Source organism: Paroedura picta, chromosome 8 (genome assembly GCF_049243985.1).
Source record: "Paroedura picta isolate Pp20150507F chromosome 8, Ppicta_v3.0, whole genome shotgun sequence".
Lineage (NCBI taxonomy): Eukaryota > Metazoa > Chordata > Lepidosauria > Squamata > Gekkonidae > Paroedura > Paroedura picta.
In genome coordinates this window covers 57,869,594-57,893,712 of record NC_135376.1, presented here as the reverse complement: position 1 = coordinate 57,893,712, position 24,119 = coordinate 57,869,594, and the positions used below count along the sequence as shown (strand labels likewise).

Below are 24,119 nucleotides of genomic sequence, written 5' to 3'. Positions count from 1 at the left end.
ACTTTAAAATATAAAGCAGCCTTAACATCTGGTCAGATTTTCTCATCATGAACACACCTGAATGAAAGGCACTTCTTGTTCTGTAGAGCAGATCCAGCTGCATGATGGGCTAAGATAGGCTCTCCACGCTCTTCTATGCAAGAATTCCTTCCCTGTATTTCAATAGCTAAATTAGAAGTAACATGAGAGTTAAATATGCAGGCAGCCTCAGGGTACATCATATATTCCTTTATCCTGGAGTCTTTCCATAATTAAAAATGAAACCTAATTGCCCTTACAATTTATTCTTTTTCTAAAATGTAAAAAAAAAGGGTTTCTGCTCACTGATGAAAAGTCTAAGATGTTTTAAAATAATAATTTACGAGGATTAAACACACACACACACCCAGCATGCTATGAACTTCAGCCATGTTGATTCATAGATCAAGTTTTGTCTTGGTGGAATCTTTCAACAAATAAAGAGATGCCGAGTTCTATCTTTATCATGCCATTCAATCTTGGTCAGTGTTACTGAATTCTGACAGCTCATCAATGCTGCCCTCTGTAGTCTCACAAAGAGAAAAACAACCTCCCTAGAGAGGTGTACAGAAGAAAAACTCAGACTGGAGGAGCAAAGCACAAACGGGCAGCTTCCATCCAAATAATATCCAAATAATATATATGTAAATTTTGTTCTATTTTTTAAATATCTGACATGTGAAACTGTTTTCATCATTGGCTTTAGTGATACTTCCACTGTTAAGGAATGCTTGAGAAGGTCTTGAGAATGTTTTGCTAAGCAGGTAGTAGCAAAAAGTTACTAACAAAGGCGAATTCCCTGGATCTTTGGTAGCCAAAGAATAAATTCCTCTGACGGAGAGTCCAGTTTCTACCCCTGACTCTGATATTTGGTCTGATAAAATGGTTCCGGTTAAAAGAGTAGTTATTTACAATAACGAACATTAGAAATAGGCAGAACAAATTACAGGACGTCAGTAAAGTCACCAGATGTTCAAATGCAACATCCTGTTGACAAGCTGGATTACACAACTTGAGATGCTGCATCCAAGAGATGGAGGTTTTGGTGCTCTTTTAAACTTTTCTGCTTACAAGATGGACAACTAGTAATTACATTGGAAATAATTGAAGCAAAGTATCTCTTGATGCCTGTTATGGATGGGCTGCTATCTTTGCTGATGGGGTGATTAAGGGAACATAATACCCACCTGTCTGTGCCTCCCACTCCCACCCAGTGCTACTGCTTTGCCTTTGGCTGGAAGTTTAGAGACTGGGATTGGCACAGAAAGATCACATGATAAAATCCTACTTTCCATTTTTATTGAAGTAGCACACATGGAGTCTCACATTAAGTAATTAATCTACACATGAGAACCCTACACAGTTGTCTTCATGTGCCAGCATAAATCTCTGCATAGTTAGGACTTTGATTACTGGCAAATGTTCACTTCTGTCATTTCCCTTTCCGTAAAACTTCTTTAAACATGGTAATAAAATCTGGACATCCATCATTTCATTTATGGTTAAATTGGATATCAAGGCCTTGCATTATAGTTTATGGCTTAGATCCCATGGAGTATTTCTGCAGGTAGTGGAATATACACTCATGGAACACAGTTTTCTTAATGCCCCACTGACATAACAGCCTGAACTAGCTCTCCAGGAACAAGATTTCAAGAGACATTTCAGGCTGCCTGCAGAAATATTCCATGGAATCTGACCCTTTCTTCTTTCCTTAACTTTCTATTCAATTATTCGAGACTTTTATATCTTTTTCTAGGATACCGTTGCAGGATGATATTTGGGAAACTGATTCTAGATCCAGTTTTAATCTGAAAAGAAAAAAAAATACCAAGGGTTCAGGTTTCTGTTACCTTAGAATATGTGATTTTTGCACCATGCTCTGTATATTGGTAATCATACTACATAAAAAGTTTATGGTCCTTCCAACAACATACCAGGCCTCTAGCCATCACTGGGGAACATACCCCCAATAGGGTGATAGCAGCCAATCAGGGGCTTTCCCCTGCCTTCTCCTCCTCCTCCTCTGTGCTGCTTCCCAACATTTGGCATGAAAAGGAAGAGCTGGCAGGAGGTAAGCCAGGGAGATGGAGACGGCCATCCAGGGTGTTTCCTGTGCCTTTTCAGAACAGATACTGGCAACAGTGGCACGGCAGGCAAATGAGGAAGAGGAGCTACCTTCAAAGTCAGGCCTTCCTTACAGACTTTCCTCAGCAATCTATGAGGCACTAATGCTGTGTTCAGGGGAGGAAGAGCCAGCAACACTGTGACAGGCAGAGGAGAAGGCCTAATGAGGAGTGTGTCATACAGCAACCTTGCAACACAGACCATGGATTTAAGTATTAGAGAGAGATATGGTAGGTTACTTTAAATTTGTGGTGATTACCTGGCCCAGGGTGTTCCAATATCTTCATTTCTGGCACAGTAACTCCCATCATCAACTTGACATTGATGGCCAACTTTCAAACACCTAGCATTGTTTTCTATTAGGTTTTGCTTGTCACAGAGAAGCTTAGCATCTTCTCTATAATGGTGCACAGTTAGGGTCTGTTTTAGATGTTAGTGTACCTTTTTAAAAAAAAATTTGAGACCATAAAGATCTTTTTGCTTTTCTGCTGCATTCAGCCTTACAGATATAGCTGGGGAAAGGATTGATAAAGACTTTCCTTTTATACTCTTAAAGACAAATTCCTGTGGGTTTTTTTAAAGAATAATTTGCAAAATGACAAGAAAGAATGTGATATTTTTGCATAGATTTACTTTTAGAATCCATTAAACTCTAAGAAGCAGAGAACACAAATGGGGCTATCATTTGTTGTTGCAGGAAGCAAAACCTGTCAATCATAGCTGTGACTTCCCTCACCATCAGAGAACAAGGAGATGGAATAAGAGGTACCTTTCCATTGAAGAAATTATACAGAAAATAATTTGTGAGATTGTCTTGATCTGAGATGGAGAGAGAGAGACAGAGAGAGAGAGACAGAGAGAGAGAGAGAGAATGAATATCAATCCAGGCCAGCTAATGGACCAAATGAGTACAGAGAATTCCTAGAGATTTGAGAATGATCCCTAGGGACAAGAACTGTGGAGAAGAGAGGAAGCCCAGGGATGATGATAAGCCAGTTTGTCCTTCTGGAGATCAGATGTAGTTCCATAAAGGTTCTGCTCACAGTCTCTTCACCAGTTTGTACACCTGTTTGCTGTGACTCTTGGGCAGGATTGCTAGTCATGATGTACAATGCATACATGTCACCCTCCACCCTCCATCCCAGACTTTGGATGATTGGATGATTACATACCCACTTGCCAGTCTGGGGACGATGCCAACCACCAAGACCAAGGAAGAGTTGCCAATGCTTTTAACAGGCATTAGGAGCACTGGGAAGGGTCCTCTGGATGGGAACCAGGAAGTGGTGGGTGAGGGACCCAGGAAGGAGGGAACTTGGATGCCTGGATTTACCTGGAATGAGAGGGTGTGGCTCCAGCTAGGCACCCAAGGCAGGGCATGACCCAAGCAAGGCCTGTGACAGAAATCGCAGAAGGTGAGCCTTAGCCAGCTCAGCCATGGGGATAGAGACGATTTAGATGCCTGAAGCAACCCAGACTCCTACAGCCCTAAAGATGGGCCAGCAAGGAAGTGATTGGTTTGAGGACAATAAGGGGACAATATGCCTTTTTGTGTATGTGCATTTCCATATAATACCATTGAGTTCTATTGACCTCCTTACTTACTGCATAACTTCTCTGTTCAATGAGAAACAGACCATTATATCGCTCAAAAGTCATAAATAAATGTTGTGTTTTAATAAAATCCTCCACCCCATTGCATGTCTAAGTAGACTCTAGGGATGTTAATGGGTGTTACTTGTTTTAGATTGGCAGCATCTTTGCACATGTCCACAGCTGCAAAAATATGATGCAAAACTTTTTGCAGGTGTTTGTAGCTGTTTGGCACGATCCAAACAGACTGGGTGATTAGCTCATGTCTGATCAACACCTTTGATTCTTTTATGTTCAGCTGTCAAATATGGCCATGGCAAAATTGGTGGTATCCAGAATTCTAGAAGAAGTCCAGGCCCCCACTTTGGAGTTGGTAATCCTGTTGGAGAAGCATACTCAGATTCTAAGGTGGACTGGGAATCACAAACAGCCCTATAAAAAAGGGTCTGCACCTCTGCTCTGCCTCTACTTCAGCCCCTAGAGGAGCAGGGAGGAGCACAAGCCGACTCTCTTGTCATGGCTCCTGCATGCCTGGCCCACAGAAGTTCCATCCCGTCAGCTTGCTTGTGACAGTGTCTTCTTGCCTGCCCCATCTCACCAGAGTAGTGTCTGCAAGGGCTCCTGGTTTGCCCCATGGCTACTCCAAAGAGGGTGAAGGCAACACCTTGCTGATTGTCTTCTGATACTTCTTATAATGCATTCATTATCATTTGTCCCTAGTTTCAACAGAGCATCAAGGAAAAAAATAAATCTTACACTTGAGTTTGTAATCATGCAGAACTCATTCACACATTAAGACTGGTTCACAGGAAGCTTTCTTTTACATGAGATCATTTGTAGGATCACGAAGGAGAGTGTAAGGTATAAATAAGTACTGAAACATTATTTCACAAGGCTAGGATCGTACAATTTGTATGGATGCAGAATTCCTTTGGACGAGGTTGATAAACATCTGGTTTCTTTGACTGTGTGAAGTGGCCCTAAACAGGAAACTAAACTATGTGGTCCAATATGGCATTTCAATAAAGTGAGCCTAATTCTCTAAGTACTTCTGACTGAAAGATGTTTCAGTCGGTCAGCCTCGTTAAGATTTCCATTTTGTTTTTATTTATTTTGTTGATATTTCAGTGAGAGACAAATATGGTTTTAATTATAACTATTCTGAAGGATGGAATTTATGTTTTTCAAGGCCTGCCTAGCTGTTAATTATAGATTTTCCTTATAAAGGGCCATCTGTGGCCTGAAAAGCATTAGACTTGTTAAGCAGAATTGTGTTGTATTTTTAAATATGGAATAAATCTATTTCTTTTCTGGCTCCAGTGGCAAGAGGATGAAGCAGAATCGGTAGCTGAGTACTGGATCCGGTCTCGAGCTATAGCAAACTACCATATAAATTGGTGGAACCAGCAAGACATCCAGCTTTGCTCAAGCTTCAAGAAACCTGGAGGGCAAGAGGCCCCATTTTTCCTGGGCATCATATGCCCAGATCTTGATTGAGCCTTAGTCCTGCAAATCTGGATGTTAACTTTCACAGTAGGTTAACTTAGTAGCTGGAATGCTGGTTGCTAGCTTGGCATGTGCTTGTCACTAAATGGACTACTTACAGGCCTGCCTTGTAGGTCCACTATCTGTTGTTCCTGCCAGATGGAGGGAAGAATTTGGGCAACTAATAGTCTAGGATCTGGTCCCAAAGGAAGGGGACTGGCTGCCCTGGTATTTGGCATTTTGGCAGCATTATCTAGAGCTAAGCCTTTACGGGCAGATCCTTCAACTGTGGATCCAGGGACTCTCTGGATCTGGAGAAATCCAATGGTATCAGTTTTTTCCCTGAGGTTCCTGGTCTTTCCCCAGAGTGATCTCTGGGTTATCATCTGAAGTATCTGTTCGTGATTTCGACTCAGGAGGGTACATGACAGTGTCTACATTCTGATGTGGAATGTGCTGTGGGCTTCACCATAGTTAGTACTGACCCTCAGGGTCAATGCAACTGGGAGATCTATGCTGGATATTCCCAGCATTTCTACATGGCCCCTTTCCACATGGCCCCCTGATTCAGACTTTTAAAACCCTGAACTAGTTCAGCAACTGAAATTGTGTGTGGAGAGTGGTGTGAACAGTGTTGTGTGATGCTAGGTATCACTTTCAGTTGAAAATCCAGAAGTGACATTGCAGTGTCATTCAATGCCACTGTGTTTGTCAGACCACTATGGTAAAAACCATAGAAATGTGGGAAATATGAGGTAATGATCGTCAGGAGATCCATCAGCCTTCCTAATAGCAGCCTGCAGTTTGAAGGAGCAGACTTGAGAGTTCTGTGTCTTCTCATCCTATTTGGAGGCAGAAATTCCAAAGGCCATTTCAGGCAACAGAACAGAGGTTCGAGTGGGATCCCCCCCCCCCCCGGTTGGCTACAATTTGAAGACAAGTCTGCACAAGTGCTCCTAATTAGATTTTAGCATGAAGCAGCATCTACTTAAATATAAACAAAAGGCCACAATTTCATTTCAAGGGGGTGTTTTCTCAACCCAAAAAAGCCTTTGAACACAACTGAGGACGTTAAAAGGGAAGACGTCTAACATGTGTAATTACTCAGCATCTCTTTACAACTGTGAACACATGTTTGCATGTGAGGAAAAATTATAGTTGTGGATGCCACCTGGTAAACTTGCCCTCAACTCCCTCCCCTTGCTCTAATTCTTCTGCTGTCTTTCATGAAGCTCTGAGACTGTGCAGGGCCCATGCCAGCTGCAGCAAATTTAAGGGACAGAGCATACAAGAAAGGCCAGGTCAGGACAATTTTTTTTTTTTAACTCAACAAACCTTTTCCTCTCCCAGGCTATTCTTTTTACCTAAAAAATGAAATTCAGGCATCTATATCTAATAAAAATGGGCATGTTCCTGGTCTCTTTCTCTTGACGAGTGCCCCATGTATCCTTAAACTGGTTCTGATGCTATGGACCCCACAAATTCCTGAACAACTCCTGATGGAGAGTCTTCTTTTCATGGCCAGTAGCTAAGCCCAGTGATCCTTTGGCTTGTTTTTTCAGGAGAGAGCAGCTGTGGCAGAACTTTTTTTTGTCAGCCCTCCCATTTCTCCATGTTCTTCTGCTAATGTTGAAAACACAGCACAAACAGGGATAGACATTTCACATGTGCCTGTAACAAAGAAAAGACTACTGGGGCTGGAAGAAATGCAAGTCCTACCACTTTCACATTAAGAGAAACATGAAGAAGAAAAGGCACAAATGTGGAGCTGCAGCTGGATGTAGAAGCATAATCCACTGTTGCTCTTGAGGATAGTCATATGAGAGGCGCACTATATATTGTCTGTTGCATTGTAACACTCACTTTGCATTCATTGAACTAACTGCCCCCTCTTCACCTTTTCCCTTGTGAATTCATTTTTAATCCAGTTATGTTTCTTCTTACAGGGCAGAATACACTATTTCAGGAGATGGGCGGAGTGTAGAAAGAAAGGAAAAAGAAGACATGTAGAATAATGATAGCAAACTATTATCCACCTAAGATAAGGCATTTATCTTTAATGTTGAATACAGTCTGTGACAGTATTAAGCTGTCAAAGGCTTGGCAGGTACTTCCATATTTAGAGAGGTTTGGATGTTGCTTGAACTTTTCACCACATTTCAGTTGTATAAATATTCCGCCAAATTCATTATTGTGTACATTTCAACTGGATCAGCTAACACATACAAAGTGACATGTATAGAAGTATTTTAAAGTTTTTCAATAGTGTGTACAGGAACTAAAAGAGATTAAACTTCTCCCGAGCTGTATATGGGTCTCTTGGAGCCAGATGGCATGTGGCGTGCTGATAGTTTATGAAAAAGAGGAAGCTGGATTAAATTCTCTCATTTTTAGATTTTCTTGGGTCTCCTTGTAACAACTACTTCAACTTTCCCAGAGTAGGATATAGCTATATTTAATCTTGTTTTTAATCAAAAGATCTGTGTCTGGCAACTTGTACTTCTATGCTGTTCCTTTTTATTTTGAAAGTATTTATGGGAATTGAAAACTTAGATATAGATAGTAAAATTTTAAAAGTTGATGGAATAAAAACATTTTAATATCTTAATCAAGGAGACTAAATTAGTAAGCAAAATGTCAAATGGAAGTGATGGCAGTCTTTTCTTGAAATCATCAAAACCTCTATGATGTTACCAGAGAGTTTCTGATGATTCCCCAAGAGGAAGTCTGGATCCGAATCCTTTCTGGTCCATGGAAGAAAATTCATTCTGAACTTGAATGTTTTGGGCCAGGATTGCAAATGGAAGAGTTTGTTGCTATAAGTCTTTTTCTTAACCTTTATCTTAACCTTTATCTTTAGTGCAGTGGTTTGCATAATAGAAACTATTTCTTTTGCTGTATAATGCATTTAGAAAGATTATACAATATAGAGAAATACCTGTATCTAGCTCTTCTTTTCTGAGAGTCCATGACTATATCCTGACATTATGAAATGAAAAGATTACAAAATCACTGAAGTACTCATTTCTGGTAATTACCTGTCCTGTACTTTTAAAAGATTCCAACTTCCCAGAAGAAGATTCTTGGTAAAAGACTTCCTAGGAAAACATGAATTGGAAAGTGTCCTAAAACTGGCATACACCCTGCATTGTTCTGTACTATCTTAAGATAATCAATGATACTGTATACCTTGTAGTATTTATAGTTTCCTCCTTTTTTGTTCTATTTTCAAATACTGTTCCCTATTCCCTATGTTTGATATTTCTTTGATAGTGAATGCCTATATATGGCTATGTGTTCTTAAATCTTTAGATTAAGAATCAAGTTAGTGATTCTTTATTCAAAAGAGTAATTACTAGTCGCATCTGTCTTTGCACAGAAAACATCCTTGCTTAAGTAAAATATTTTTTAGACTTGCAAAGGAACACTATGTTTTGCACAAGGCAGATAATTCAGTTATGGTTCATGATTCTCTCCATCTTCCTAACACAAATAAAATCTGTTTTGTGCCTGTACACAAACTTTGTTATCATATTTGTAGTAGTAAACAAAGTAGCTTACTGCTGAAAATCCTGTGGTAGGTAGACCACCCATATGAGAACATTTAAGACATGTTTTAAAAGCTCTCTAGTAAAGCCAGAAGTGTGACTGAACTTCCTGGAAGTTGGCTCTTCATTTTACTAGGCAGGGGAAACAAAAACAAAAAACAGTATCCTCTTTGTTTAGAGCATGTGTTTAAGATGCATTTTCCTTATGGATTTTCTGAAATCTCAGTGCAAGAGATTTTAATATAATGAAACATTATATTTAGTATACTTCAAAAGCCAACTGTATCCAAGTATGTTAAAATGCAAATATTCCCTTGAGTGAAAAATTCAAAACCTGTTTCTGTCAACATACAGTACATCTAGTATACGGTGACCAGATTTTAACATTGGTAAAGCGGGACACCATTGACCGGGGGGGGGGGGTCTTGATTAAAATTTGGTCTATATGGAGCAACAAAAATGTTCATAAAACGCATAGAATGCAAAAATAGTATTGTAATATATATATATATATATTTTAAATTTCAACATAAGTATAATTTGCCAGGTGCCCCTGGATGTTCCTCCAAAAGTGGGACAATCTGGTCACCTTAATCTAGTAAGTGAAGCTACAGGTAATATAGTAAGTTTTATTTTCATTCTTCTTTTCTCTAGTCCAAAGGATAAGGAAACCATTTACTATTACTTGAGGCAGACATCCAGTGTGAGAAAGACTGGTATGGTTTTATTACACCTATAAGTATCCTAAAGTTTTCACCAGTACAACCATGACAGGAAGTTGTAGACGGCTGTATACCTGAAAGAATTTGATCTCCTTAAATCTTCTGACTCTTGCCCATATATACGAGCCGCAAGGGAGTGGCGGGCTATAAATATAATAATAATAATAATAATAATAATAATAATAATAATAATAATAATAATAATAATAATATGGTCCCTCACAATCAATGATAAAATAATGGTTCCTTTTTTGTCTTGTGATTAGAGGGGTATTATGCTAGAATCAATCAGAAATCTGTTTGAAGCAGCAAAAAGAAAGACTGAGACAGAACACTCCATGAAGAAATATTAACATTTTGTGGCCACTATGAAAAGCTAAAAGAATAATTGAATTTTGTATTACAAAAGATGAGAAAAATGGGAAAATGTAACTGTAGACAATGAATCTCAATATATTCCTCTTCTTAAGCCAATTAACAGACATATAGCTGCATAAGTAACTCAGTAACTCAATAAAAAAGTGATGTTGATTCAGCCTTCTAAGATTATTGCATGTTTGTGTATTTCTAACTTGCTGAACATTAAGTTACAATTATGTAACCTGTTTGCGTGTGTGTGTGTGTATATATATATATATATATATATATATACACATACATACATACATGCACGCACGCACGCACGCACACACACACTAGCTTCAAAGCCCATTCCTAAGAACAGGCCTTGAAAGGGTCCCCTCCCCTGGCCAGGCAGATTAAGGTGACTTTGGGCCACAGTTTGCAGCCGGATCAAGTGGGGCAGGCGGGGGCTGGACAGCTCTTTAGCAGGGCCAGGACAGAGCTCCTTAGCAGGAAGTCAGCAAGCCGGGAGGCCCTCGTTAGCAGGCCCAGCCTAGCAGGCCAAGAGGCCCTCATTAGCAGGGCAAGAGGTCCTCGTTAGCAGGCCGTCCACCATGACCCTTTACCTAGGGCCCTCTCCCCTTACCTGCTGTTGGCTCTAGGCACTGAGGTGCCTTTGAGAGCAAAGAGGCTAGAGTCCAGGGACAGAGGGATGGAACTGCAGGGGCACTGCCAATCACCCTGATTGGCCCTATTCCAACTTGGACAGCCAGACACGTTCCACCCTCCAGGCTGTTCCACAAATATATAGAGGAACCAGATCCAGCAACCAGTTATGAGGAAGAATATGGTTTCAGAATTGATTTATTCCAAATCATTGGAACAAATTAAAGTTCATCAAAAGAACTCCTGATCATCAATGGTGTAACTTCAAGTTCATTAGGAGAGGAAAAGCTAAAGTGCATCTGACTTGAGAACTCCAGGTTGCTTTGCAATCCAACTCTCAAATCAGTTAAGTGTTGCTTGGATTTAAGCCAATCATTGGAACCTTGCGCTGTATCATCTGTAATCAAAGCTAATTAACAAAAAGTATTTTTTCAGAAGTTGTAAATTAAAATGCACTATATATTTGCCAGTCATATTGTGGTAGACAGTCAGTATTATTAATGGGTGAATATAGTTCCAGGAGTGGGGAAGAGGTGAAGGAGAATGAGAGGAGAAGGAGGCATAAAATGAGTTTAGATAACTAGGTGCTTGGCTCTCTGGTATTTTTTTTTTACAGTGAAAATTAATACTAGAAGCAGATAATTGAAATTATGCAGCATCCTTTAGTTTCATCACTGGAGCAGTGATTGGCCCACTGGCTCTAAGCATTGCATGAAGCAACAGAGAAAATTCTAAGATGTTCAATTTGTCTAAACATTCCTTATTTCCCTTTGAGCATCAACAGAAAGACATATGAATGTTTTATAATGTTAAATCTGGCATAATGTTTAAACTTCAGAAAAACCAGAAACTTGTTATAGTTCTTAAAATTAGTTCTAATCCTTTCTTTGAAGTTTAACATATTTTCACCATATGACATGCATTTTCATTTTCCCTTGATCCTTTTTTAAAGGACATTGAAGCTTTTTTGACTCTTATTCCCAAAGACTATTTCAGACTTAAAACTGAATCCAAGTCTCTCCAAGGGGTAAAATATTTGTATGAATGTTCAGCAATCCTTTAGCAAAGGCAATGAACAAGTGGATTTCTGAGTAAGTCTTTTGAAACAAACAAGAGTTCCATAAGATATCCTTTTGGCGATCCAATTTTTTGAATGGGTCTTTTGAAGGAAAAGCTTCTACCAGATGGTGGTGGTGAAAAGTGCCACCAAATTGCAATGGATGTATGGTGACCCCATAGGGTTTTCAAAGCCAGAGACAATCAGTGGATGTTTGACAGTGTCTGCCTCTGTGTGACAACCCTGGACTTCTATGGTGGTCTCCCATGTAAGTACTAACCAGGGGTGATCCTGCTTAGCTTCCAAGATTTGATGAGATTGGGTCAGGGCTTATCAGATTGTACATCTGTGGTAGTTCATTTTTTTGGTTTTGACTCCAAAACTCTTTGAGTCAGAAAGAATTGTTTTATATTTTGGCACATTCATTACTCCTTTAGTACCTGAAATCTCATAACTTTGCAATTAAAATATTTGACTCTTTGGCTCAATGGCTATTTCCTTAGAGATTTTAGGAATATATCCTACCAATATCATATTGGGAGGTGAGAGTAGTTATGCTGTGATAGATGAAACAAGCAAGGAATATGGCCTCATTATGAAGTTCAATAGCCAGAAGATGGGTGCTAGGCAAGACGTAGACTTCTGGATGCCTCCATGAAATACTAATTAAAAGGTACTTCCTAGTATATTACCTTTAAGCATTCTTGAAAGCATTCTCTTTGGCAGTCCAAATAGCTGATACAATAAGGACAGTGCACATCTGCTCCATTTTTCAGCCTTTCCTTTCCTAATATGAACTGTCCTATGATATTCTTTCAATATATCCTTGTTACACTAACCACCATTCTGATACTAACCAGCATACTTTTTCAGACTATAATGAGAAACCATTTAGAAGCAATTATTCTATAAAAAGCTTCAAGCATTAATGAATTGAGTAAAATAGTTCACTATTGTGAGAAAAAGGTTAGAAGGCTGAGGGAAATAGAAACAGGGTTGAGAACCTCTACATTCTTCAGTGTTCAGCATGTAACTTAATTGATCTTTTGATGAAAGAAGATAGATGTGATCCATTGAACAGAATGGTCCTGATACACTTTTAATTTCTTTGTTCAACTGACACTCCTCAAAATATGATTATGCCAATACAAGAAGTACATTCCATAAATTTGCTATTAAATGAAATATTTTCACCCTCTGGCTCAATGGCTAATTCTCAGCTGTAACCTAATAAGTACTTTATCTAAAGAAAGGGTTTAAGTTACCTGGAAGGGAACTTTTCCCTCCTGACAAGATAAATTATGCCTCCTGGATATCTAAAACAAAAAAAAAAAAACACAAAAACTGGCAACATGTGTTTTTATTAAATTAGATGTTCTGAATTCCCCAAAGGCTGTTTGCATAGGTGGGAACCCTGCAGTTATTTTTATTAATTAAATTACTATGACAACACCATGATTGTGAAATTTAAAAACATCATTATGTATTTCTTTGAAGAAAACATCCACACTGCAAAAAAGAAAGTGGGAGACTTAAGCTTTAGCCTGTCTTAAGGTCTGTATGCGTGTCCTCCCATCAATTGCACTTCCCAAATATTAAGGGTCCTATCTGAAACAACTGGGGAAGGCACTGGCAAACCACCCCGTATTGAGTCTGCCATGAAAACGCTAGAGGGCGTCACCCCAAGGGTCAGACATGACTCGGTGCTTGCACAGGGGATACCTTTACCTTTACCTTTTATCTGAAACAAGCAAGGGACGATGACCTCAGTATGAAGTTTAATAGCCAGAAGAAGGATGCTAGGCAAGAGATAGACTTCTGGAGCCTTCAATTAAATTTTAATTAAAAATAGGTAAAGGTAAAGGTATCCCCTTGCCATTCCCTTCCCCAGTCATTAACGTTTACCCCCCAGCAAGCTGGGTACTCATTTTACCGACCTCGGAAGGATGGAAGCCTTGAGCCGGCTGCTGGGATTGAACTCCCAGCCTCATGGGCAGAGCTTTCAGACTGCATGTCTGCTGCCTTATCACTTTGCGCCACAAGAGGCTCAATTAAAAATACTTCCTGGTATATTACCTTTAAGCATTCTTGAATGTTGATGAATGCTCATTAATGACCAGAACATATTCCCTGGTAGGGCATTCTAGTATGTAAACTATCAAATTTCCTCCAGTGGATTCAGAAGCCTGTGTAGTTTCCCCCACTTGTTTTCCAGCAATCCTGCATGGATGTTACAGAGAGGTGGAAAGGGGGGAGCACTGATCCCAGGGCAAATAACTTGTACAGATAACCTGTATAGAAATCGCCTGATCTTGTATTGTTGCTGCTCATCATTACTTAATGAATGCTCAATGATTTCTTTTGAAGCCTTCATAATGTTCCATCTTGTACGCTCCAATCTCCAGTATGTACATGTGCAACACTGAAGTGAGGTACATTAGCAATCAAAAGACAGAGCCAATCCATGGAGCAATAACACAGTGGAATAGGGGCTATCTTCTAAATGCTATTCTTTAAATTGAGTTATTTATTGGCTTTTAGGCTGCCCGTTTCCAAAATGGTCTTGGGGCAGCTTGCAACAATGTGTAAAAACAGTCTAAGTTCCAATCACATATAAAACCTTAACAATTTCCTGCTAAAATTATTTACACTACACCTCATTACCTAATCACTCCATCCTTGGATTGTTCCCTAATGAGCCAAGGCACACAATTGATGGTATTCTGCTGTCCAGCTTGGCTCAGGATGGGGGCAAACAACTTGGGTGAAATCCCCAGGTGTAGGATGAGGCAGGGGGCCCATATAGATGGTAAAGGTGTGAACCTTGGTCTCGGCCAAATGCCTGGTGGAAGAGTGCCATTTTGCAGTCCCTTCTAAACTTTGAATGTTCCATAAGGACCCGTGTCTCTTGATAAATGATGCTGAATCTATAATCCTTTGTTATTAGTTTCTCTTTGTAAACCTTCTTGTGATGTTACATTTGCCCCCTGGTTACTCTTTAGTTTATTTATTAAAAACATTTATAAAGTTCTCAAGACCACTTGCAATGTTCTATGACAATACAATAGACTTGCTATTTTTTATTATTTGTATTACTGGAATCTGTAGTTTTCTTTTGATATCAGTGAAGGAGACAGAGATGGAGGAAGTGAGCCCCATCTAAGAATCTTGCCTCAAAATTAAAGTTAAAATTATTACACTTTCCATTCTTAGACATTTTGCACCATCAGCTAAGATGTTTGTACAATTTCCTGTAATATTTTTCTACTACTGCAGACTCTCTGCTGATTAGTCCTTTCTCCTATAACAGTGGTCTCCGAGGAGGGGGGGGGGAGACACAGGTAGGAGAGTATCTCCTATCTGGCTCTGAAGCACTTCTTAGTATTTCTATAAATTGCATATTCCTTTGGCACATCAACAAAAATGTGAGAATATTCTGATAATTCTGTAATTGACACTATATCCTGTTCCTTGGGAGGAAGATTTAATATTAAGATTAAGAAAATGAACAACAGTCTTCTCTTCAGCTTCATTTTTTACTTGCTTGTGGTATTTGAAAAAATATTTATTCCAGCAACTAAGTCCCAGTAGGAATTCCATTTCAATATTATAATAATGCCCAGCTCCGCATAACTTTCTCAACTGTTTGATATGTATGCTTTCCATCAGAGGCAAAATAATGCAATTTATTTTCATTCTCTTAACGATGCTATTTTACGTCTTAGAATTTCAAACTAATTCAGTTGTCTTTCCTTAACATTAATTAAATACGAGCTGGGCACCTATAAGAAATTGGTGAGGGGAAAAGAACAGTTTGGAAATATTATTCTGACCCACAAATCTCCTATAAAACATTATGAGCTTTCAGGGACTGGCTGATTTCCTCTCCCAGTCTCTTCTCCTTTAACGGACACTCAGCTCAGCATTCCAGTCTCTTGAGAATACTTTCAACCCCCATTTGGCCACTTTTGCCTGGATTGACCTCTTAGCAACCACAGGCTTTCTTGTAAATTATGTTCCATTACTCATCATGTTCCTGTTTTGGCTCATTTTTGCCCCTTGCACTACTGGTGCTCAATGTTACAGTTCTTCTGGGTGTAACAGGCCAAGAATTTTGGGGGGTGACCATCGATGCCTCATTAATACTCAAGGTGCAGGCCAAGAGGGTAGCTAGCCAGGTATTTTTCCATCTTTGCCAGGCTTGGCTACTAGCACCCTACCTGTCGTCCGAACACCTGGCCACAGTGATCTATACAACGGTCATCTTCAGAATAAATTTCTGTAACCTGTTCTATGCTGGCCTGCCCCTGGGCTTGCTCCAGAAACTGCAGCTGGTGCAAAATGCAGTTGCTAGGGTCCTCACCGGCACATCTTGGAGGGCCTACATCCAGCCTGTGCTGAGACAGCTGCATTGGTTGCCAGTTGTTCTCCAGATCCAGTTCATGGTTTTTGTTTTGACCTGTAAGACCATACACGGTCTGGGCCCAGCATATTTGAGGGACTGCCTTTCACCCTAATGCCCCCCGCAGGGCCTTAAGTTCTGCGGGTACTAATTTATTGGTCATTCCCAACCCCAGGCCAGATTTTTTCAGTCCTGGCCCCACCTGGTGGAATAAGATCCCAGAGGAGCTGTGGGCCCTGCAGGAGCTTTCAGCATTCCACAGGGCCTGCAAAATGGAGCTCTTCTGCCAGGTCTATGGTTGAGGTCGGGAGGCAAGGAAGATCATGGCCCACCCATTGGAGTGGCAGTGGCAAATGTTATCGGCACCCTCTGTTCATCTTTCCCCTCTGGAATTAGTATTGGGAGGTTTTGGGGGCTAAGAGGAGGTTTTTCTTTTGTGATGCAGTATCTTTGTTTTTATGGGGTTGTTTATTCTATTGTGGTTTTATATTGGTTTTAAGGGTTTGTATAGGGTTTTCATGAATGTTGTAACCTGCCTTGAGCCTTCGGGGGGAGGTGGGTAAGAAATTAAATAACAACAACAACAACAATAACAACATCCTGTCAGTATGAAGGTATTGCTACACCAACATGGATCTTTTTCCTCTGTAGTAATGCTCTGCTTCAGCAAAACAGGTGAACAACTCTAGGGTAGGATTAAACTTCAAAGCATGCAAATAGACAGGTATGAGATTGAGTGTGGTGGAAGCACAGGGGATTGTATGCTGAGGAATGCACTTACTCACAAGTGTGTGAGAGTAAAATGCAGTCAATTTATGGTGAACCCAAAGGATTTTCAAGGCAGAAGACTAACAAAGGAGGCGTTTTGCGGCACACCAACTCAGGAGTTCCTTGGTGGTCTCCTCTCTAAATACTAATCACAGCTGACCTTGTTTAGCTTTTGAAATCTGGCAAGATTGGGCTAGCTTGACTCATCAGTCAGGGCTACCCACAAGTGCAAAAATAATTATAAAGAGTTCAAATGTATTCAATCTGCACCATGAATATGGGCAGCTGTTTTTATCAGCCACTGAACCCACACTATGCATCAGACTTCTTGCAAACCTCAGACATTTCTGCCTGCTGCAGAGTATAGTGTTTCATCTCAACTGGCCTTGGCATCAAGCCTTGTCTCTGCTCCATCTCCATTGTGACTTCTGCAACCTCTAGTCCTGCTCTTTGGGGCTGGTCTGTCAGTGTCCTTAGCATGCTGGTCCTTCTGTTCCCCCTGGGAGCCTCAGTCTGGCTTCCTTCCACCCCTCAGAGCATTGTCCTTGCTCTCTGGGGTATTCGTTGCTGGCTGCCCACACCTACAACCCTGTCTCTGCCACCATCTTCCAGACTGGTGTTTTTTGACTCCTCAGGCATAAGTGAGGCATCAGTGAGGCATCACTCACAGAACAAATGATTTTCCCTCTGGCTGGGTCACAGGTGGCCTCCTGCCATTGTTCAGCCTCCATAGAGCTGCTCTTGAGACCACATCTTCACAGAGCAAGCTTCTATCAGTATGGATGAAAGGTTATTCAAAAGCTCCTGTACTATGTAAAAAACGTAGCACAGTACTCATTTGCTCTATAGATCCTTAAGTTTTTCAAGTATTGCCAGGGATTGTTGATTCTCTTTCAATCTATTTCAGTCTTTGTTCATTTTTTTTAAACGTCCACAGATTTAAATTCAGTTGTTGTTTATCTCAGGATCATATTAAACTTTAAAATATCAGTTCTGCAGCTCCTAGAGAGCAGAGATAATTCCTGCCCCCTACTGTGTTGATTTGGGGAAATGGTGCGAAGGGGAAGGAAGAAACTCATGCAATGGCTCTGAGCTGAATCAGGCCACTTTAAAAACAACTTTCCTTATAGCTGCTGCAAGGCTATACAGAGAACAAGTCAGGGCCAGTTAGAAAACATATTGTATACTTTGGCCCTTAGGTTAACTGACCAAGTAAACAGATGCTTAGAGGCAAACATTATTTACATTTCTGCAGTGTAAAATGTGAAAATTTTAATAGTTGTTTCTGTCTCTAGTACCTGCTGTCAAAATAGATAGGAATGGAAACAGCATGTGTTTATCTTTGAGGATCTCCAGTACAAAATTTTATGTTTATTTCCCCCTGTGTTTTTGGAAGAGAACATTCAGTTTGCTTCTCTGGAGATGACCTGCCTCACTGGAGTGCTCCCTGTAAGAGTAAGGGCCATTTCGCACGGCTTCAAAATAGCACAATGGTTACTAATTGGAAACGCTACTAATTTGCCATAACCCACGACGTCGTATACAATCTGCAACAATCCTGAAACCGACCCGCAAAAAGCGCTTCGTTGTAGCGCTTTCAGGGGAATCCAGAAAAGTGGATTCACCCTCCGGATAGCGATACACTCCTGCAACCAATCTGCAACAGTAGCGCTAAAGACCTGTGTGTTACCATTGTTGCTGGTTCTTCAAAGTCCCTCCTCCTGAGCCTGTCCTCCAAATTTCCGGCGAAGTGATCGCCATTTTTTTTTCTCCGAGCGAGCGGGGATAAACGCACCAGCGAGCCTCTTTCTGTTTAGAGGCTTCCCTGGCTTCAGTCCTTCACCTTTAGTCACTAAGCACAAACCACATAAAAGCCCGTTTGCTGAAATAAAGTCCCTTTATTTTTTACACATAAATTCAGCCGAAAATCGGGCCCGTGAGAGGGGGGGGGGATTTTTTTTTTATCACTCGAGGCAGCGTGCCAACGATCATACAATCAAACGACAGCTCACATTAGGCAGCTGGATGGGTCTCTCTGTTGCAACGAATCTACCTAGATTCGTTGCTATGGGTCTGTTTTTTTTTTTAAACCTTTCTTAAAGGGAAAGGGGCTGTTTGGGAGCATGCTAACGGCTGCCCATTGGCTGCTTGACGGCCAGGGGCGGGACGAGCTTGGCAATAGCGCTTCCTTTCTAGCGATTTCTGCCGAGACCGGAAGCCTGTGGGAAACGCTAAAAAACGCAACTGATTCCACTACAAAGGCAGGTATGCATAACAACGAATTCCACTATTTTAAATGGCGATTTTTCAATCCGCAAACAATTTGCAACAAAGATCCCCGTGCGAAAAGGCCCCCAAGACTTCAGGGAGAACTACCTAAGCAATCCAGTAGGCTCCAGTAATATTAGCAGAACTTTGTCTAGTAAAGTGTAAAGCCTACATTAGGCTTCTTTTCTTGGATGCCTGGTTGCATTCTGGAGTGCTTTTCTGTAATCCAATTACTATATTCTTAGCATCAGATGCATGCAGAATTAGCACAAACAATCCGTATATTGATGGATATTGTGCCACTGAAATTATTAGCATCCTAGATTTCTCATCTATACAGATGGTTCTGCTTAGTTATGGGCAAGAATCGTTTCCTCTCTTTTTTCATCGATGTCATGGCAACATGCCATTATTTCACCATCGCCATCTGCTTTTCTCTCTGCCAAAACTAAATGCTTTCATAGATTCCACAGAGGTTCAAGAACCCTGTTTATAGATTTGCACTTGCTTGCTATTGTTAGGTGCGAAGTTGTGTCTGACCCATCACGACCCCATGGACAATGATCCTCCAGGCCTTCCTGTCCTCTACCATTCCCCAGAGTCCATGTAAGCTCATACCGCTTCACTGACTCCATCCAGCTACCTCATTCTCTGTCGTCCCCTTCTTCTTTTGCCCTCAATTGCTCCCAGCATTAGGCTCTTCTCCAGGGAGTCCTTCCTTCTCATGAGTTGGCCAAAGTATTTGAATTTCATCTTCAGGATCTGGCTTTCTAAAGAGCAGTCAGGGCTGATCTCCTCTAGGACTGACTGATTTGTTCGCCTTGCAGTCCAAGGGACTTGCAAGAGTCTTCTCCAGCAGCAGAGTTCAAAAGCCTCAATTCGTTGATGCTCAGCCTTCTTTATGGTCCATCTATCACAGCCATACATTGCAACTGGGAAGACCATAGCCCTGACTAGACGCCCTTTTGTTGCACTTGCTACAGGAGGCTTTACCTTCAACCAGCCATATTATCTGGCTGTAGAGGGATGCTGTAGAGTAAGAATAGCAAAAACCCAGAAAACTTTGTTGTTAGTTGCATAGTCGTGTCCGAACCATCGCGACCCAATGGAAAATAATTTTCCAGGCCTTCCTGTCCTCTACCATTCCCCGGAGTCCATTTTAGTTCGCACCGACTGCTTTAGGGACTCCAGCCAGCCAACGCATTCTCTGTCATCCCCTTCTTCTTTTGCCCTCAATCACTCCCAGCATTAGGCTCTTCTCCAGGGAGTCCTTCCTTTTCATGAGGTGGACAAAGTATTTGAGTTTCATCTTCAGGATCTGGCCTTCTAAAGGGCTGTCAGGACTGATCTCCTCTAAGACAGACTTTGTTGTCCTTAAAGAACTACTGCTGGTTGACTGGCAGGATGGCATTATGGGCGTGAATACAGACACAAATCCTGTATGTCGTTAACATGGCTATAGATTTTATCATAGCCTGGAGTGTTGGCATGACACAAGAGTTGGAGCATAATGTCAGCCATCTGGCTGCTCAAACCAGGACTCTGAAAGTTCCCTGTAGCCCACAGCATTCCCACCTGGGACAATGGGGATCCTTGCTTCCTGGGATCCCTATACCATCTGGAAAGTGGCCAAAAGTGGGCCAATGGGCTTCCATATCATTTTGTTACCCACAGCCACCTGGCACACGAGCCTGGCCTCCCAGCCAGGTCAACAATGCTCGTCTCCCTGCCAGCCTCTTATTGAGGCCCGCCCAACCCCTGGGGAGTCTGATACGCAAACTGGGCTCCCTGCGAACGACTCCCTGTTATGCCCTAAACTGCAGCTGTAACATGTAACTATAACTTATTTAACAACTCAGTAACCATATGGAACCACACATAACAATAACTTTATAATGATAAACAATCCAAATTGCACAGAGTGGGTGGGAGGGAAGCTGTTCCAGCAGCAATACGGATGGAGAAGCAGATGACTTCCAAGTGGCAGACATATATAGCCACCTTACCTCGTCTCCCTCCCCTGACACCATTGACACTGGTGCATGCGCTGCCATGACAGGGACACTGTGTCTTCTCCAGCCCACCAACTGTAGTGTCAACCAGCATCCCTGGTGAGTCACAGCCATGTATGTTGCTTGGGGAGAGGGTGCATTCTTCATAGTAACCATGGTTTCCATGGTATCCCTACAACTCCTTTACCACACCTTGATATTCTGATTTAGAATACCATGAAAATGATTGTGCTTGATGCTTCTGTCAATGGGAATCCCTTGAGGGAGTCCAGTTCTGTGGAAAAAATACTGACCATTACTATTTACCATCAGATGTTGCCTCCTATATGGTGATGGAAGGTCACTGGCTGGAGAAATTGGTAATAGATGACCTTTTTACCCCTGATAAAACCCTCAAACCTTTATAAAGCACTGTTCTTTTTGCCATAAATTATTTGTTTTCCAGGAGTATTGGTGCTGTCTCATCATTCCACAACATTTGCAATTATGGGTTGAAATTGCATGCCTTTCTATGGGGCTGTGTGTCTGTTTATTAGAGGTTCAGTATGCATGTGTAGATTCAGGGATAGTGATTTACATCCTGGATTTCCTGGATCACCATGATTACATTGGTATCTTCCAGACAGGATTAATGTTTCAGTTTTCTTTCCCTTGGTGACTGTTATTCTCCCCCTCCCCCATCTCTAAAATTTGTTTCCAAAATGCATAAATGCCCAAAGCCTATCAATATATAGATCAATGTACATGTGGATTAAGAGCCTCTTGTGGCGCAGAGTGGTAAGGCAGCAGACATGCAGTCTGAAAGCTCTGCCCATGAGGCTGGGAGTTCAATCCCAGAAGCCGGCTCAAGGTTGACTCAGCCTTCCATCCTTCCAAGGTCGGTAAAATGAGTACCCAGCTTCCTGGGGGGTAAACGGTAATGACTGGGGAAGGCACTGGCAAACCACCCCGTATTGAGTCTGCCATGAAAATACTGGAGGGCGTCACCCCAAGGGTCAGACATGACCTGGTGCTTGCACAAGGGAAACCTTTTACCTTATAAGTTCCCCTGGAGAAAATGGCAGCTTCAAAGGGCAAACTCTATGGTATAGCCTAGATACAAGGTGAAATATCCAAAATTCCTGCCTTCATATGTATCACCTCCAAATCTCCATCAATTTCCCTGGTTAGAGTTAGCAACCTTAGAACTTATCCCCCATAATCTTCTCCAAGAAAATTTGCTTGGTAGCCATTTCCTATAACCTTTTATCAAGACAGTTATATCTTTTTATTTTGTATAATGAATCTGATATCTCTAAAGTAAAAAGCATAGTATAACTCTGGTCTCTCCCCTACCCAGGACTGAGAAGATAAAAATAATTTTTTTAGCTTTGCTTCAAAACAATTTTTCCTCAACATAAGCATTGGCACAGGTAAAACTTGATGGGTTTTTTAAAATATGTTACTGAGATGTTTGTCTTCTGAACTAAAGGCAAAACAAATTGTTCCAGCATAAAATATTTGTTTTGCACTGGCCTCTGCAAATATTGTCTCTTCAGTTTGTATGAATCAACTATCAATTTGAGATTAGATACTCTAATTCTATAGGCTGTCTAGAAATGTGATGATGAGGTCCTAGAAGCCAGATGAATTTCCTTTCTCATAAGTGATCCCCTTTGTTATGTTGCTCTCTCACAAAGTTTGCTTGATCACTTTAAAGCCTGATATAATAACAAGACCTGAAAAAGCAATAGAAAATCCTAAAAATGTTCAGTATATTGTTCATTTCTGCCTTAATTTCTGCTTTGCTTTCTTGGCCTTCAAAGATCAGAAACTGTTTGCAGAGTTTTAATATGCATCTGAAGGAAAAGACTGCTTAAAAGAATAAAACAATTTTATTTAGAAGAGAAACAACTCTGTATAGAAAGAAGAGAGATTTCTAGATGTCTTTCTAACATTTGTTCAGTCTGTTGTAGAGGCAAGCAGAGAAGAAGCATGCTCAAAGGAGCAGGAAGTCTCTTGTTGAGCCAATTAGGATACAGGAGGAGAGTATTTGAAAATATCAGGAGATTCCTATTATATGTTAAATACAGATCTCTTCCAATGCCCCCTGTAGGACAGTTTTCATATACTCTTGAATCATGCACATTATAGATCTTGCGTATTCCAACAGAAACTTCTTCTAGCACAGGTAGGTAAATAGATAGATGATAGATTAGATGATAGATAAATAGATGATGGGTGATTAATAGATAGATGCTTCAGTATGTTTTCCAATAAAGTCATGGGCCTTTCCCCAGCTTAGGTGGTACACCAATTTATGTGTGTTTGTTACAATTATATTTATTTACTTATTTACTTATTTACTTATTTACTTATTTACTTATTTACTTATTTACTTATTTACTTATTTACTTATTTACTTATTTACTTATTTATATTTTTATTTATTTTATTTATATTTTTATTTACTTATTATATTTATATACCGCCCTCCCCGGGGGCTCAGGTATCCCACTGGAAGGCAGAGTATACAGGAGTTCACAAGAAAGTCTCCCATCCCGGAGCTGATCAGACAGACTGATTCATCAGGATCCAGATTATCATGCCGTTTATCTTCAGACTGGACCCTGGGACAATTCTAGTGCTACCAATTCGGGCTAAATGGTGTGGACTCACATTGATCATATTTCACTGCAAATACAAAGTATAATAACAGAAAGGGCTAGAAAGAAGGATTCTGGCTTAAGCTTCTCTGTGAAATACTAGTTTTCTACGTGCAGGGGACTGGATCCTACCACTTTACTCAGTCCTTCAACCTATGGACCTATCCCCCAATTCAAGTGACTCATCTACTGAAGGCCTCATATAGCACAAAGGTCTCCAAATGTGATGTTTAAAACATTCTATTTAATCATAGGTTGCCTGGCAGTGTGGTAAGCAGCCAATAAAGACGCAACACCTTTACTTGGCGTAAAAAATGCCACAACTTTATTAACTGCCCCATAACGCAGGGGTTGGCTTGGCACGAGGTGAGGAGTGATCCCCATGCAGCTGTCCGGCTGCTGACATGGGCTAAGGGGCGCCCTGGGTCCTCCTCCCTCCCAGCCGGAAGAAAGGCTCCCTTGCCCC

The 24,119-nt window shown here is 40.9% G+C and overlaps 1 long non-coding RNA gene across 1 annotated transcript in view; it reads right to left on the bottom strand.

Annotated features, from left to right (window-relative positions):
* Positions 1 to 24,119, bottom strand: part of LOC143843599 (uncharacterized) — a 45,370-nt gene that overhangs the window by 5,590 nt on the left and 15,661 nt on the right. The window contains exon 2 of the long non-coding RNA XR_013233609.1: positions 58 to 166. This is a non-coding gene — a long non-coding RNA (uncharacterized LOC143843599). The remainder of the gene's footprint in view (positions 1 to 57; positions 167 to 24,119) is intronic.